We start from the raw sequence: 14,361 nt of genomic DNA, 5'->3' as shown, positions 1-14,361 counted from the left end.
GAATAATATGAACTTTAACATACTTGTGTTTTTGTTTGTTTTTTTTTTTTTTTCGGATAATTACAAGATAGAGTCATTATATAGAAAGGCTGGATTGCAGACCTGGACCTCATGGGGAGGTACTATCCTGTAACGCTTGTTGCTGTTGTTCAGTTACTCAGTTGTGTCTGACTCTTTGCAACCCTACTGGACTACAGTACGCCAGGCTTCCCTGTCCTTCACTGTCTCCCAGACTTTGCTCACTATCTGGTACCACTACGAATATAGTTTACCACGATCTGGTACCTGAAGTCTATTTTAGTTTTTTACAGCATCTAGAATTATTTGGCCAGTAGGAGTCTGCCTTTCCTTAATCAAACTCATAAGATACTGATGTATAAAACTGGTAGGTACATTGATCTTTTTAAAACATGAAATATAGCTATTAAGTAGGTTAAAATATTCTTGTCAGTCATCCAAGCATTAATTTCCTTTGGGAAGCTACATGCGAAATAAAATGATAACCTGAAGGCTTCTTATGTAGGGGTAGAAAAAATTTTCCTTCTTCCCTTTTAGGTTCTTTGGCTGGTCTAATAATTAAATTGACCCAAGATAGATTACCAGGAGAAAAACAAATTTCATATATAGAGGAGCCCATTAAAATACTCAGATATTTTGATGTTTGGCAAAACTAATACAATTATGTAAAGTTTAAAAATAAAATAAAATTTAAAAAAAAATTAAAAAATAAAATAAAATAAAATACTCAGATACCATCTTGAGCTATGGAGAAGGGGTAAAGATCTAGGACCTCAGAGGGAAGGAAAACAGTTCACAGGAAGATGAGAAGAGCAAATGTTTGGCAAACAAATGTTTGCCTTGCCATACAGATAAGTCTTGTGATGTAAAATGTTGTCTCTGGCAGTAGTTCTTTTTCCAGACCAGGTCTCCTATATCAGTTCTCCTAGGCAATTAGTTGTTTTGTAGTTGTTTGGCCCCTGAGTCATGTCTGACTCTTTGCGACCCCCAGCCTGCCAGGGTCCTCTGTCCATGGGATTCTCCAGGCAAGGATACTGGAGTTGTTTGCCATTTCCTTCTCCAGTGGATCTTCCTGACCAAGGGATAGAACCTGCCTCTCCTACACTGTCAGGGCACCAGGGAAGCCTCTAGACAGTTAAGGGGGAAGTAAAAGGCTTTTCTTGAGTATGCTGATTTTAATTGCCTTTATCTCAAAACAGTACACATGTGAAAGTATTACATTTTGGGGTGCTGTGCTCTGCTCCCCCTCACTTGACAACAATGGATATGAGAGAAAAAAGGAGTTAGTTTGGAAGATCAAACTCTCAATATGCCAGTATTGAGGCAGGACTTACTGTTGCCTCTCTGAGATTGGTATGGGATAGACCTAGTTTAATGCCAGATGCTTAGGTTCTTGAATCAGGGAACCTCTTTAACTAGACAACATGGTTAAGGGGGACAATGATGAATTTTTTCTCTGATAATGTTCTCAGAATATTAGAAGAATCACATAAGTGTCACAGGAGCCCTTTCTCTGTGGGTGCTGGGCAGTTTTCAAACAAAAGGGTAAGATGAACTAAGCAAATAACCCCAAACTAACTGTTACCTATGAAGGGACTAATGAGAATGAATCATGTTCTTTACTTGCACATCCTCACTTTTTATTTCAATGATTGTAATTTTCACATTAGCATTTCCATTAGTCTTTTAAAATAGTTTCTGTTTCTCTGCTGAGATTCCCTTTCTTTCCATTTATAATAAGCATATCTTCTTTCATATTCATGACCATAATTACAATAGCTACTTTGAAATCCCTGTATACTAATTCCAACATCTGGATTATCTTGGAGTGAGTTTCTGTAAGGCCATCTTTTCTTTTGAGAATGGGTCACTTTTTCCTATCATATTATTAGTATTGGACTGTATCTTGGACATTGTGATTGTTATATTGTGGGGACTTTGGTTTCTGTTCTGTTCCCCTAAAGAATTTTGATTTTCTCATTGCATTTTATCTCTAGTAAACAATTCATTTTTTTTTTAACTCAGTCAACAAACTCTGCCTCTTGGGTTGCAACTCAAATCTCAGTTCAGTTCCTTTATTCTCAGCTGGAGTCTGCCCTACACATGCATGGTTCCAGCATCAGCCAGAGATTGGAGCAAAGTTTATATGAAGAATGTGGATTGCAGCCTCTCTATATATTTGTCTCCTTTTGGAAGTTCCTTCTTTAGTTTTCAGTGACTGTCGTTGCCTGACTGTCTTCTGGTCCTCTAACTCATACTGAGAGTTATACGTCAAGGTTTTTACCACTTCATGCAGCTCTGACCATTCACTACACTCAATTAAAAAAAATTTAGAAATGGAAACTCACTCACACCTTCTCTTCTTCCAAGATTTTATTCCCCCCCCCCAGAATCTGCTTGCTTTTGTTTACTCTCCAGTGTCTAAGGTCATTGTTTTTTTTTTTTTTAATTGAACTTTGTCCAGTGAATATTATCTGCAGGAGGGCAAGGTAAAGTAGAAGTTTACTTAGCTATAAGGTTCTCTTTGGGCTTCCCTGGTGGCTCAGATGGTAAAGAATCTGCCTGCAATGCAGGACTCTCATAAGATACTTTGAAAAGTTTAATTTGCTAAATAAACCTGGTAATACCAATTCCACCTCTGTTTCTTCAGTGACTACTGTGTATAAAAGCATGTGCTAATTGCTGGGGTTTATACAAATGAATGAGATTCAATTGTGTCTTCAAGGTGATAGCAATCTAAGTTTTGAAAATAGACATAAGAACAGCCAAAATGTATTTCAATTTAGAGGTAAAGTTAATGCTAATGCTACAGAATTGTTTAATGTGTTATCGGAGTGCCAATGGGAAGGCAGTTGATTATGACAAAGAGGAACAGAGAAAGATGTCTTAGAGATGATGACATATGAACTGGATCATGAATGATAAAAAGAATTTCAACTATTAGATAGAAGAAGGAGAATGGATTCTAAAGTGAAGGAACAGCATGGATGTTGGCATGAATATACTCTTTTACCTTCTGAGAATGCCAAGTAATTCATTGTGGTTTAACAGAAAGTATGGTATATGACCATGGGAAGGTAAGAGTTAAGGAATTAAAATAGAATGAGACTGATAGAGTGATTCACATTTAGATTATGAAGGGCCTGAAAAAAGTGAAAATGTTAGTTGCTCAGTGGTATCTGACTCTATGACCCCATGGACTGCAGCCCACCAGGCTCCTCTGTCCATGGGATTTTCCAGGCAAGAGTACTGGAGTGGGCTGCCATTCCCTTCACCAGGGGGTCTTCCCAACCCAGGGATCGAAGCTGGGTCTCCTGCATTGCAGGCAAATTCTTTACCACTGAGCCAGCAGGGAAACCCCCTGCTGAAGGACCTAGTACATGTCATTCTAAGGATTTTGCAGAGTATGATAGCCAATGGGTGAAAGATTTTGACCAGAAGAACAGCATGGTGTGTTAGTTAAGATAATACCAGCTTCTGTTACAAACTAATCTAAAAATGTACAGTGGCTCAAAAATGGTAATTTATTTCTTGTTCATCTAAAAGCAACCTGCTAATTCCTCATTTGTACGCAATTTTCCCAGGTTTGATTCAGGTCCCAGGCTCTCTCCACTCTGTGGCTCCACATTCTTCTTCATGGCTTGAAAAGTTACCATGTTTGCCTACATTAAACTAGAGGAAGGGAGAGGAGCAAATAAGATCATGAATGGGAGTTTCTTATGGATCAGACCTGGAAATGGTGTTCAACACTTGTATTCTAGACTCAGTCATATATCTGCGTATGTTAGTCGTTTGGTTGTGTCCGACTCTACGATCTCATGGACTGTAGCCCGCCAGGCTTCTCTGGCCATAGAATTCTCCAGGCAAGAATACTGGAGTGGGGTGCTATTTCCTCCTCCAGGGTCATATGGACCTATCTGGAAGAAAGGCTGAAAAATGTGATCTAACTGTGCTCCTTAGAAGATGGAAAAGATGGTGAACAAGCAGGTAGTCTATGTCCTGCACAGTCAGGTTCAGTTTTTAGAAAGCGTATTCTCCTGGCATTGTTACTGCTGGACTGGGGAGGGGGCAGATACTAAAGGCAGGCTGTTGTAATAGTTCAGAGGAGACATAATGAGGCCCCTCAGGCAATGCCTAAGGCATTTGCTGCAGGGGTAAAACAGGGATAGATTGCAGAGGCAGGATTGGGTGACTGAGACTTGGTGGGTGTGAAGGTTGGTGACATGATCAACTAGATGAATGATGAATTCTCTATTTCATGTCAATAATGCCCATCCAAAAGTAAAAGGTTGCTTTCTTTGACTCATAACTATTGAGTGCTTAATTGATTTGTGCCCTTTACTAAGAAGTATAGACACATAGGGGATTTCCCCCATGGCTCAGTGGTAAAGAATCTGCTCATAATGCAGGAGACGCTAGTTCGATCCCTGGGTCAGGAAGATCCCCTGGAAGAAGACCTGGCAACTCACTCCAGTATTCTTGCCTAGAAATTCCCATGGACAGAGTAGCCTGGCAGACTATAGTCCAAGGGGTTACAAGAGTCAGACACAACTGAAGCAACTGAGTGTGCACACACACGCACACAGAGAAGTAGGCAAATAGAGTAGAAATATTTGATAGAGCCCTTTCCCTCAAAGAGTTTTTCATTTATCTGGGGAGGGACAATATACCAACGGAAGAATTTGAGAATTTTTTGTGTATCTGTAACATAAGTGAATTCATAATAAACTGAATCCAAAGTGCTAGAGATATGCAAGGGAGAGTTATGATCAGGGATGCTTGGGATCATTTGAACTAAGTTTGGGGTTTAGATTTTATTCCTTCATTTAACAAGCATGTATTAAATGTATGGTGTGCTTGATAACCATAGTATCTGGCTCATAAAGTGTTCAATTAATATTTTTATTGAATTAAATATTAGCTGATTAATGAGACAAATAAAACACAATTCTTGCTTTTGCAGGACTATCTGAAATCCGTAATATGTTCAATAGGTTTAACATATATGTAAATCAACTTGTATAATAAAGTGTAACACGTGCTAGGATAGAATGGTCCCATCAGGGCACAAAGGCAGGAGTGTTCAGGAAAGTGTTTGTAAAGGAGGAAACCCTTGAGTTTGTCTTGAAATAAGAGTGCAGGTGAACACACAAACCAAAGATAAAAGATGAGAGAACGCTCATCAGACCCCAGAAAAGGTGTTGGTTGAAATGTCTTTTCAGTTCAGAGGCAAAGAAGGAAAAGTAAGTAGACACAAGGTGTAGTGTTACTGGAGGGTGAGGACTGGGTTGTGTTAATATCTGTACCCCCTCGCCTGCCATAGTCCTTAGCCCTTCACAGATGCTCAGAAATGCTGCATTCTATCCCTGTATGCATTTCCATAGTCCTTGCTAGAATGTCGAGTTTACTCCTCTCCAACTTCAGACATGAAAGAAAGTAATTAACAGAGGTGGTAAAATAATGATTTTTCCATCAGTAGTTGAAGGCGCTGCTTGTCCCTACTGGTGACCTCACTTTGCATTCCCCTAAGGCTACAAAGCCATTTGCAGGTATATGTGGTCGCTTTAAATCACAGTTGCAAACCATCACTGATATAAGCCATCTGGGTCCCAATTTCTGTTCAAAGGGAGATGCCTAACTGAAATAATAGTGTCACCAAATACCATCTTGAATTCAAAATCAGATTGAGGCAACAAATAAATTTTTATGTGATGTGAATCACCAACAGTTTGAGTTTCTCTTACTGTAGCAGAACTATATTTCTTAAAAGCTAACAACCATATTTTCTGAGTGAAATTTACTGTTTGAGGTATGTAAGTATACTTTCCTCCTTGAAGGACAATAATTTTAACCTGAAATATTTCAGAATAGGATAATACGTTAAGAAATGAGCACTTGGGCAAGGAGTTTGGAAATGTAATTTTATTTTATTGGAATTTTGGTATCTATCCTTGTTTGTGTGTTTATGCATAGAATAAATATCTATCGTAACTTAGACCTTATAGTTTAATTTTCCAAGAGCTCATTTCCTACTCTACATGGGCAGAATTGATACTGTTTTAAAATGAAGCATGCCTAAAGCTTCACTGGTGTTTTCCTACTATTCAATAACTTACATTAATAAAAATAGAATAAGGTGAATATTTGATGTCAGACAGACTCAAGTTCAGTTCCCAAGCTTGCCACTGAACAAACAAGGTAGCCTTTCTGAGCCTTGGTTTCTTCATCTGTGTTCATTTGGGCTGCTATATCAGAATTCCATGGACTGGGTGGGTTATAAACAACAGAAATTTATTTCTCACAGTTTCAGAGGCTGGGAAGTCCAAGATCAAGAAAGCAGCAGGACCAGTGTCTGCTGAGAACCCATTTCCTGATTCATAGATGGCCGTCTTTGTACTGTGTCCTCTCATGGTGGAGGAGACCAGGGGCTGTGTGGGTTCTTTTTTTAAGGGCACTAATCCCACTCATGAGGGCTCCGCTCATGACCTAAGCACCCCCCAAAGACCCTACCTGCTAATACCATCACATTGGGGATTGCTGCTGCTAAGTCACTTCAGTCGTGTCTGACTCTGTGCGACCCCATAGACAGCAGCCCACCAGGCTCCCCTGTCCCTGGGATTCTCCAGGCAAGAACACTGGAGTGGGTTGCCATTTCCTTCTCCAATGCATGAAAGTGAAAAGTGAAAGTGAAGTCACTCAGTCATGTCCGACTTTTGCAACCCCACGGATTGCAGTCCACCAGGCTCCTCCACCCATGGGATTTTCCAGGCAAGAGTACTGGAGCGGGGTGCCATTGCCTTCTCCACATTGGGGATTAGGTCTCAACATATGAGTTTTGAGGGGACAGAACATTCTTTCTATATAGCTGTTTGTAAGTAACAGCTACCCTCTTGCAGGGTTTTTTGAGGCTTAGAGATTATGTTGTGGAAATAACCAAGTTTGACATGTTTAAAGATTGCAAACTTCTGTTGCCACCAATGTTGTTGTCTGCATCTTTCAATTAAATACATTCTTTCTGGGGGAGGAGGAAAGTGTGTTTGGAACTGTCCTCTGCATATAACACTTTTCAAACTTTTCCTCCTTCGCAGCAGGATACTATGTGCAATGCCAGCGTAAACAACCCCAATAAATACCATAAGAGTGAAAGTGAAGCCTTCAAAGCTCCAACTTCCATCCAAGCCCCTCAGACATGTTCCTGAAACACAATTAGAAAATCATTCCGTCAGTGGCACACATTAAAAGGACAGGGGAAACTTAAGACATAGCATTAAGAACAATAGCTTTCCCAGGTGGCACAGTGTTAAAGAATCTGCCTGCCAATGCAGGAGACTCAAGAGATGCAGGTTCAATCCCTGGGCTGGGAAGATTCTCTGGATGAGGAAATTGGCAACCCACTCCAATATTCTTGCCTGGGAAATCCCATGGACACAAGAGCCCGATGGGGTCCATGTGGTCACTAAGAGTCAGACACAACTGAGCGACTGAGCATGCATGCATGCAGGAATGATAGCACGATGATTAGGAAAATGCTGTATAGTTTCTGGTAGTTCCCTGTGTAAAATATTTATTCTATGATTGGTATGATAAAATCACCGCAGTGGGGACCTACAACAAAATTGTGCACTTTACTTTTCAAAAAGAAACAAATGGAAATGGATATCCTTTGAAGAGAGAAGTATAAACTTTTCATAGTTTTCTTTCTTACAGTCTTGCCAAGGAGGTTCGCTACAACCTGTGCCCACAATTTTTAGAGGAAGGGACTAATTCCCTCAGTAACATAAGGCTACTACTGAACCAAATGTTCTTTTGTTTTTATTTTTAATGTGAATATAAGTAACAGCCCTTCCTCGAGATACTTCATTACAATCCATTAGAAAATGACTGTAAAATATGGGTTGTTAGAATAACACACTCTACAGTCATTTTCCAGAAGACTTTTAATAAACCTGTAGATTTGCAGTATACTCAATGATCCGTAGTGTCCCCAGCGTGGATTGTTACTCCCTGGGGTGGTGCACTCGTGTGTAGCATGTGGTCTCCAGACGGTTATATTGTGACCCTGCCAATATCCACATTTTTTAATGAAGATGAACTGTTTGGGTAATTTTCAATGGTAGCTAATTAAAAGTAGAATTTTCACGTTAAAATTTTTACAAAATCTTTAGGAATTACATTCAAATAAAGCTACAGCTACATAGATTGTATTACAACTACATAGATTCTTGAATTTAAAGGGCTTCTCTGTAGGTAGAGAGAAGAGCAAAAATGCAGCTGTCAACAAAATTATAAGCAGATTAGGTACTATCTATGAATTTAAATGTAAAATTTGTAATAATCTTCCTGGAGGTGATTGAGCTGAACATAATTTACTCACATTGACAGATGAACTCCTTCTTTTACTTTTTATGATTTAAAATATATTGGAAATATAAATGCATCCCCTTGACTTGTAAGCTGAAGTACCTTTAGAATATTGAAAAACCAAGGCAACATTTCTTTCAGTCCTTAAAAGCAAATTGTCATGAAAGTTCCACTCATTGGAACAAAAGTAGTTTGCAGTTTAAGAGAACAATTAAATAATCCCGGGAGCAAACTCCACTTTGTGACATGGATTCACTGAGTATTGAAAACCGAACCAGTTTAACAGGGGTCAGCAAACTATAGCTAGTGGGCCAAACCTGGCCTACTGCCTGTTTTTCTAAATGAAGTTTAATTGGATCACAGCCATGTCCATTCATTATGTATGGGTTGCTTTGGACAGAGACCATAAGACCTGCAAAGCCCAAAATATTTATGATCTGGTCCTTCACAGAAAAGTTCTGCTGACATATACAATATTAAGTTATTTCAGGTAAATATTAAGTTCTAATTTAATATTTCAATATTAAATTATATGATTGTATAAGCAAACTCATAAATATAGTGAAGAATATTCTACACCACTTTTCAAAAAGGTATTGGAAAGTAAATAGAACATTTTAACCTCCCTGTTGTACAACCTTAATCTACCCAGACATGAACACTTTGGTAGTGGTTTAGGCAATCAGTCATGTATGACTCTTTGCAACGCCATGGACTGTAGCCCTCCAGGCTCCTCTGTCCATGGTATTTCCCGGACAAGAATCCTGGAGTAGATTGCCATTTCCTTCTCCAGGGGATCTTCCCAACCCAGGGAGGGGACCCTCACCTCCTGCATCTCCTATATTGCAGGCAGATTATAAGGGGCTACCAGGGAAGCCCATAAGATCACTGCTGCTACTGCTAAGCTGCTTCAGTCATGTCCAACTCTGTGCGACCCCATAGATGGCAGCCCAACAGGCTCCCCCATCCCTGGGATTCTCCAGGCAAGAACACTGGAGTGGGTTGCCATTTCCTTCTCCAATGCATGAAAGTGAAAAGTGAAAGTGAAGTCGCTCAGTCGTGTCTGACTCTTAGTGACCCCATGGACTGCAGCCTACTAGGCTCCTCCGTCCATGGGATTTTCCAGGCAAGAGTACTGGAGTGGGTGCCATCGCCTTCTCAGCATAAGATCACTGAATGACATCAAACAAACGCCAGTACTGATATGGAGCCATCCTACAGAGAGAGCTATTGTGACAGTCACAATGTGAGGGAGAAGCAAAAAGTCAGTTCTGGAATACAGAGCTCAGCATCAGGAAGACAGGGATATGCTTAGGAGAAGTGGTGCTCAGGCTTTATTGCAGAACCCTTTCTTTAAACAAAATTTCCAGTGGAAAACCAAGGTATGAAAAACAAAGAAGTGAAGGTGATGATGAAGCTGGGGAGGATGAATGTTACAGTTCTGCTTGCTTGGCTCCTTCTCTTCTGTCTGTCTCTTCCATGGAGAGGAACTAAGTATTTTTAATTAGCAGTATCTTACTGAAAGCAAATAAGAAATCTTACTCAAAGAAATGGAATACATGTGTCCAGCCCATCTGATTTCCAGCATGTCCTGATAGGTGTCTTAGGCTCAGTTGCTCTCTCCCACTTATTGTGTCCTTTGTTTTCCTGTTACCAAATACTTGAGACATATTGGGGAAAGTTGTGTTTAATTTTTACTAATCAAAGTTTGTAAAACTTTAAGCCTAATAAATGTGTCCATAAACAGAGATACAGTTTAGAATGCTTTTCAGCCACTATTCATGGGGAAAAAATATATTACTTCTTTGAAAGAAACAGTGTTTTTTGACATTCTGTTCATCATTGTAATCTTCCCTGGTGGCTCAGTCAGTAAAGAGTCTGTCTGCAATGCATGAGACTCCGGTTCAATCCCTGGATTGGGACGATCCCCTGGAGAAGGAAACAGCAACCCACTCCAGTACTCTTGCCTGGAGAATTCCATGGACAGAGGAGCCTGGCAGGCTGCAGTCCATAGGGTTGCACAGAGTCGGACATGACTGAAGTGACTTAGCACACATGCACGCACAGTAGCAACATTCATGCAGTACCTGTGAAAGTCAATACCACATACTTATATTTTAAATATGATTTGAATTTAACAATGAAACTTGACTCTCTGAATTAGGCTGAATTAATAGAGGTGGAAAATATTTCTGCCTATTTTCTTAAATATGAATATTTTATAAACTGAGAGAAACTACAGTTTCTTTTTTGTAAGCTGTTTTCTTAAAGAATCGTTACATTTTCATGACTCACATCTTTGGATTCTGTTTTTACTTACAATTCTACATCGAGCTGTTTAGGCTCTTCTCTATTTCAAGCCATCTTTTGTCCCATTCATTTTGAAGATGTGGTCAGAGACTGGGGCGGGGAGTGGATAATGTTCAATCCAAACAACATGACTACACATAATTTAAAGCATTCACTGCATTTTAAACTGACATTTAAGGATTGCTTTGGACTAATTTGTCCTGCACTCTTCAGCCTACATATTTCTTCTGTGCATAATTCCTTCTTGAAGTTAATGGGAATTCGGCATGTGGCAGGAGTACATGTTTCATGAAATGGGAATCTGGGTCCTGTCATTTAATAAGAATTCTGCTTCTACCTTAATTGGTCTCCCTAATGTCTTTCACTATACTATAGCGGTGTAGGCAGACCTTCCACTCCAACGTGAAATGAAACTATTTTAAAATGCAAGGTATCTGTGGGTTACCATGTGCAGAAGACAAGTCATATGATCTATTGGACTAATGACAGAAGGATTTTGAAATGCTATGCTTACTGGACATAACATAAAAGTAAAAATTGCTATGTGCTACATTGTAAACATTTTCATTGTAACACATGTTTTCATTTATCCATATCAGTAAAACTTAGGAAAACCTCTCAATTATGCAGTGAGCTTCAAGACTAGGACTTTAAATCAAAGGGGAAGTAATGGCTTTTCTAGTTTTTCTTCAGTGCTGTGCACTCTGGCCTGAGTTTAGCTTTTATCTTGATATATATTTTTCTCTATAAATACATTTTCCGTTATGCAGATAAGTATTTCTTATGGATACAGTGAAATAACTTTTAGCATCTAAAACATTTTCAATTAGTTGTTAGTAATTTGCCCACACATTGAATAAACTATATAAGGGAATACTATGCAGCTTAAAAGAAGAAAAAAACAACAAGAAGATTTCTGTGTACTGATATGGAATGATCTCAAGATGGATATTTCAGTGAATAAAGCAAGATGTAAATACGTATAAAGGGTGTACTATATTTACATACAGTAAAGGAGAAAATAGCAATATATATTCATACATTGTGCAGTGGCATGAAAAAACACTGGGGAGATGAATGAGAAACTAGTAAAAATGGTTACTTGCAGGGGTTGGAGGAAGAATGGAGTTGATTGGGAAACAAGAGAAAATGAAACTTCTCAGTGTATATCTTTGTATACAGGTTTGGGTTTGTTGCTTTGTTTTTAGTTTTGATATATGTTGCTTTAATGGAATAATGAGAAAAGGAATTTACCAGTAGCAATATATGCAATTCTTTGTACCTGTTGATTCTCCAGGAATACACAAGTTTACGTGTTGGACCTAGATTTTTTTTCCCCTGTCTCTGCCACTAATTAGCTATATGACCTTAAGCAACTCACTTCACTCGTCTGGACTTAAATATTATAAAATTAGGAACTTAGAAGAGGTGGTTTCCAAGATTCACTTCAGCTCCAACACTCCATGAAATATAAATAGTTGACAGCATAATATGAGTATATATAAGTCAACTTCTTAAGGATTGAAGTGTGTGATTGATAAGAATATTTATTGCTGCTCTAGGGCTTTCTGTTTTGGCTAATTTTTCTCCAGAAAAAGGAACAGTTAAGGTGAGTTTTCTTTCTCTGGCAGATAGATGCCTGTATATAAATTACCTTTTGAAAACCCAAATTTACTGCTCTACTAAAGAGAATTTCTTTTAACTTTGGGTAAGAAGTTGTAGTATTCCCTGGTGGCTCAGAGGGTAAAGCATCTGCCTGCAATGCAGGAGACCTGGGGTCGATCCCTGGATCAAGAAGATCCCCTGGAGAAGGAAATGGCAACCCACTCCAGTACTCTTGCCTGGAAAATCCCATGGACAGAGAAGCCTGGTAAACTACAGTCCATGGGATCGCAAAGAGTCGGACACGACTGAGCGACTTCACTTTCACTTTGGGTAAGAACTTTATACAAATATTTTTTAAGATACCGTAAGTGTGCTAACACAGATGAACTCAAAACATTGACTTTAATTGCTAATCAGTATTTTGATAAGCTTCTGAGTCTTTATTAAATATGTGTTCGTGTTTGATATCCATTCTGTTTAAGCTTCAATTATTTAATTACAGGTCTTGATATGAAACTAATCATGCATATATCCATACGAAGCTCGCATACTGACGGGATAAAATCATTAAACAGTCATTACTGTAAACTGACGATGGCCTGAAATTTTTGCAGTTAACGGGGGAGTTGATGCTTGATGAACAATCCAATTAAAACTGGCAACAAAAGACCTAAAATGTCAGCCAAATTGCTTTTTAATAGTCAATGCAGCCGTCACAAAACATAAACATTAAAGTCCCCATAGAAGCATAAAGCTTCATGGTGAAACAATTCTAGAAAATGAATAATAATTACAGCATCTTGAGGATTCTTTTAATAGATGTGCACTCATTAAAAATATTTTGTTGGTTAGAATCACATGATAAAGTATATTTCGCTGAATACTTCCTTATATTTGTTATAGTAATGCTTTTATTTAATATTAGATAGGTATGATTTCTATTATTTAAAAAGCATGTCACTAACCTGGAAAACAAAGCTCTGAAAAAATACACAATATGACCTGCTAACATATTTACATCCCAAAATATAAAAAAATAATGAATCCTCAGTCATACTGAAGTTCCGATGAAAAGGCAGGGAAGCCAGTTTAATTTCCACAAACAACCTGAAAGCAGTAGCCAACATTTAGACTTTTCAGGCTCTGGGTCAATACTGCATATGTGAATGGTTTAATCACCTAGATGTTTCCTCCTGTAACAGCAGTTTGATTTTTAGCTGAAGATACAAATCCAAATATTTTACTGAATTTTTCACCTCTCATTCAGTTGTTTCACACATGGAGGCCAAAGTCTTAGATTGCTATGAAAGATTGTTTTGTGTGTTATGAGTCATTCAGTTTCTCCCTCTGTTATTACTGCCATGTTTTTCAATAAGCCAAGAAAGAAATTGTGAGGATTTTATCTTTGTTGCATTATAACACAGGAGAAAATATCAAATGGCTCCTAGGGGAAATGTTTAAAACATCAGGGTTTTAATAATACATTCATTTATTTTTTCAATAAACATTTGCTGAACACTTATTATGTGTCAACACAGTGTTGACCATGCTGGGAATCTGGAGCTGAGTACGTTTTGGATACATCCTAAGCTTTTTATTGAGTTGAAGGTTAAATATGTAAACAATCAGCTGTGATACAAGGGAAAATGTATGAAGAATTCAAATCATGAAAATAAAAAACATCATCTCTCAGATTCATATGTGAGTTAGAGATTCTTAGCTTACCATATATTTTTTGAAAATATTTTGTAGCGTATATGTACACAGTAGACCCATCAAACAGATGGCACCCTAATACATTTATGTATTAGAATATCTGTCAATTAAATATTGCCTTCCTCTACAATCATGAAGTGTAATTTTACGTGCTATGAAGGGTAAATTGGCATTCACACTTCTCCAGCTGTGGTTTCTCTGTTTTATTCTTTGAGGAAGTTAGTGCTGTGTTTTCAGAGCAACAATTTTTTTTGTAAGAAATCCCTCAAAGGAGTGATAGACACATTGGGACTTCAAACTCTATTAGCTGAAACAGTGAGGAGAAAATCCTATGGGAATATAAATGAAACT

General features: G+C 38.4%; 1 protein-coding gene across 1 annotated transcript in view; it reads left to right on the top strand.

Annotated features, from left to right (window-relative positions):
- TENM1 (teneurin transmembrane protein 1) overlaps positions 1 to 14,361 on the top strand; it is a 670,347-nt gene that overhangs the window by 206,359 nt on the left and 449,627 nt on the right. The gene's annotated exons all lie outside the window — the stretch shown is intronic.

Source organism: Bubalus kerabau, chromosome X (genome assembly GCF_029407905.1).
Source record: "Bubalus kerabau isolate K-KA32 ecotype Philippines breed swamp buffalo chromosome X, PCC_UOA_SB_1v2, whole genome shotgun sequence".
NCBI classification, from domain to species: domain Eukaryota; kingdom Metazoa; phylum Chordata; class Mammalia; order Artiodactyla; family Bovidae; genus Bubalus; species Bubalus kerabau.
This window is presented reverse-complemented; position numbering and strand designations above follow the sequence as displayed.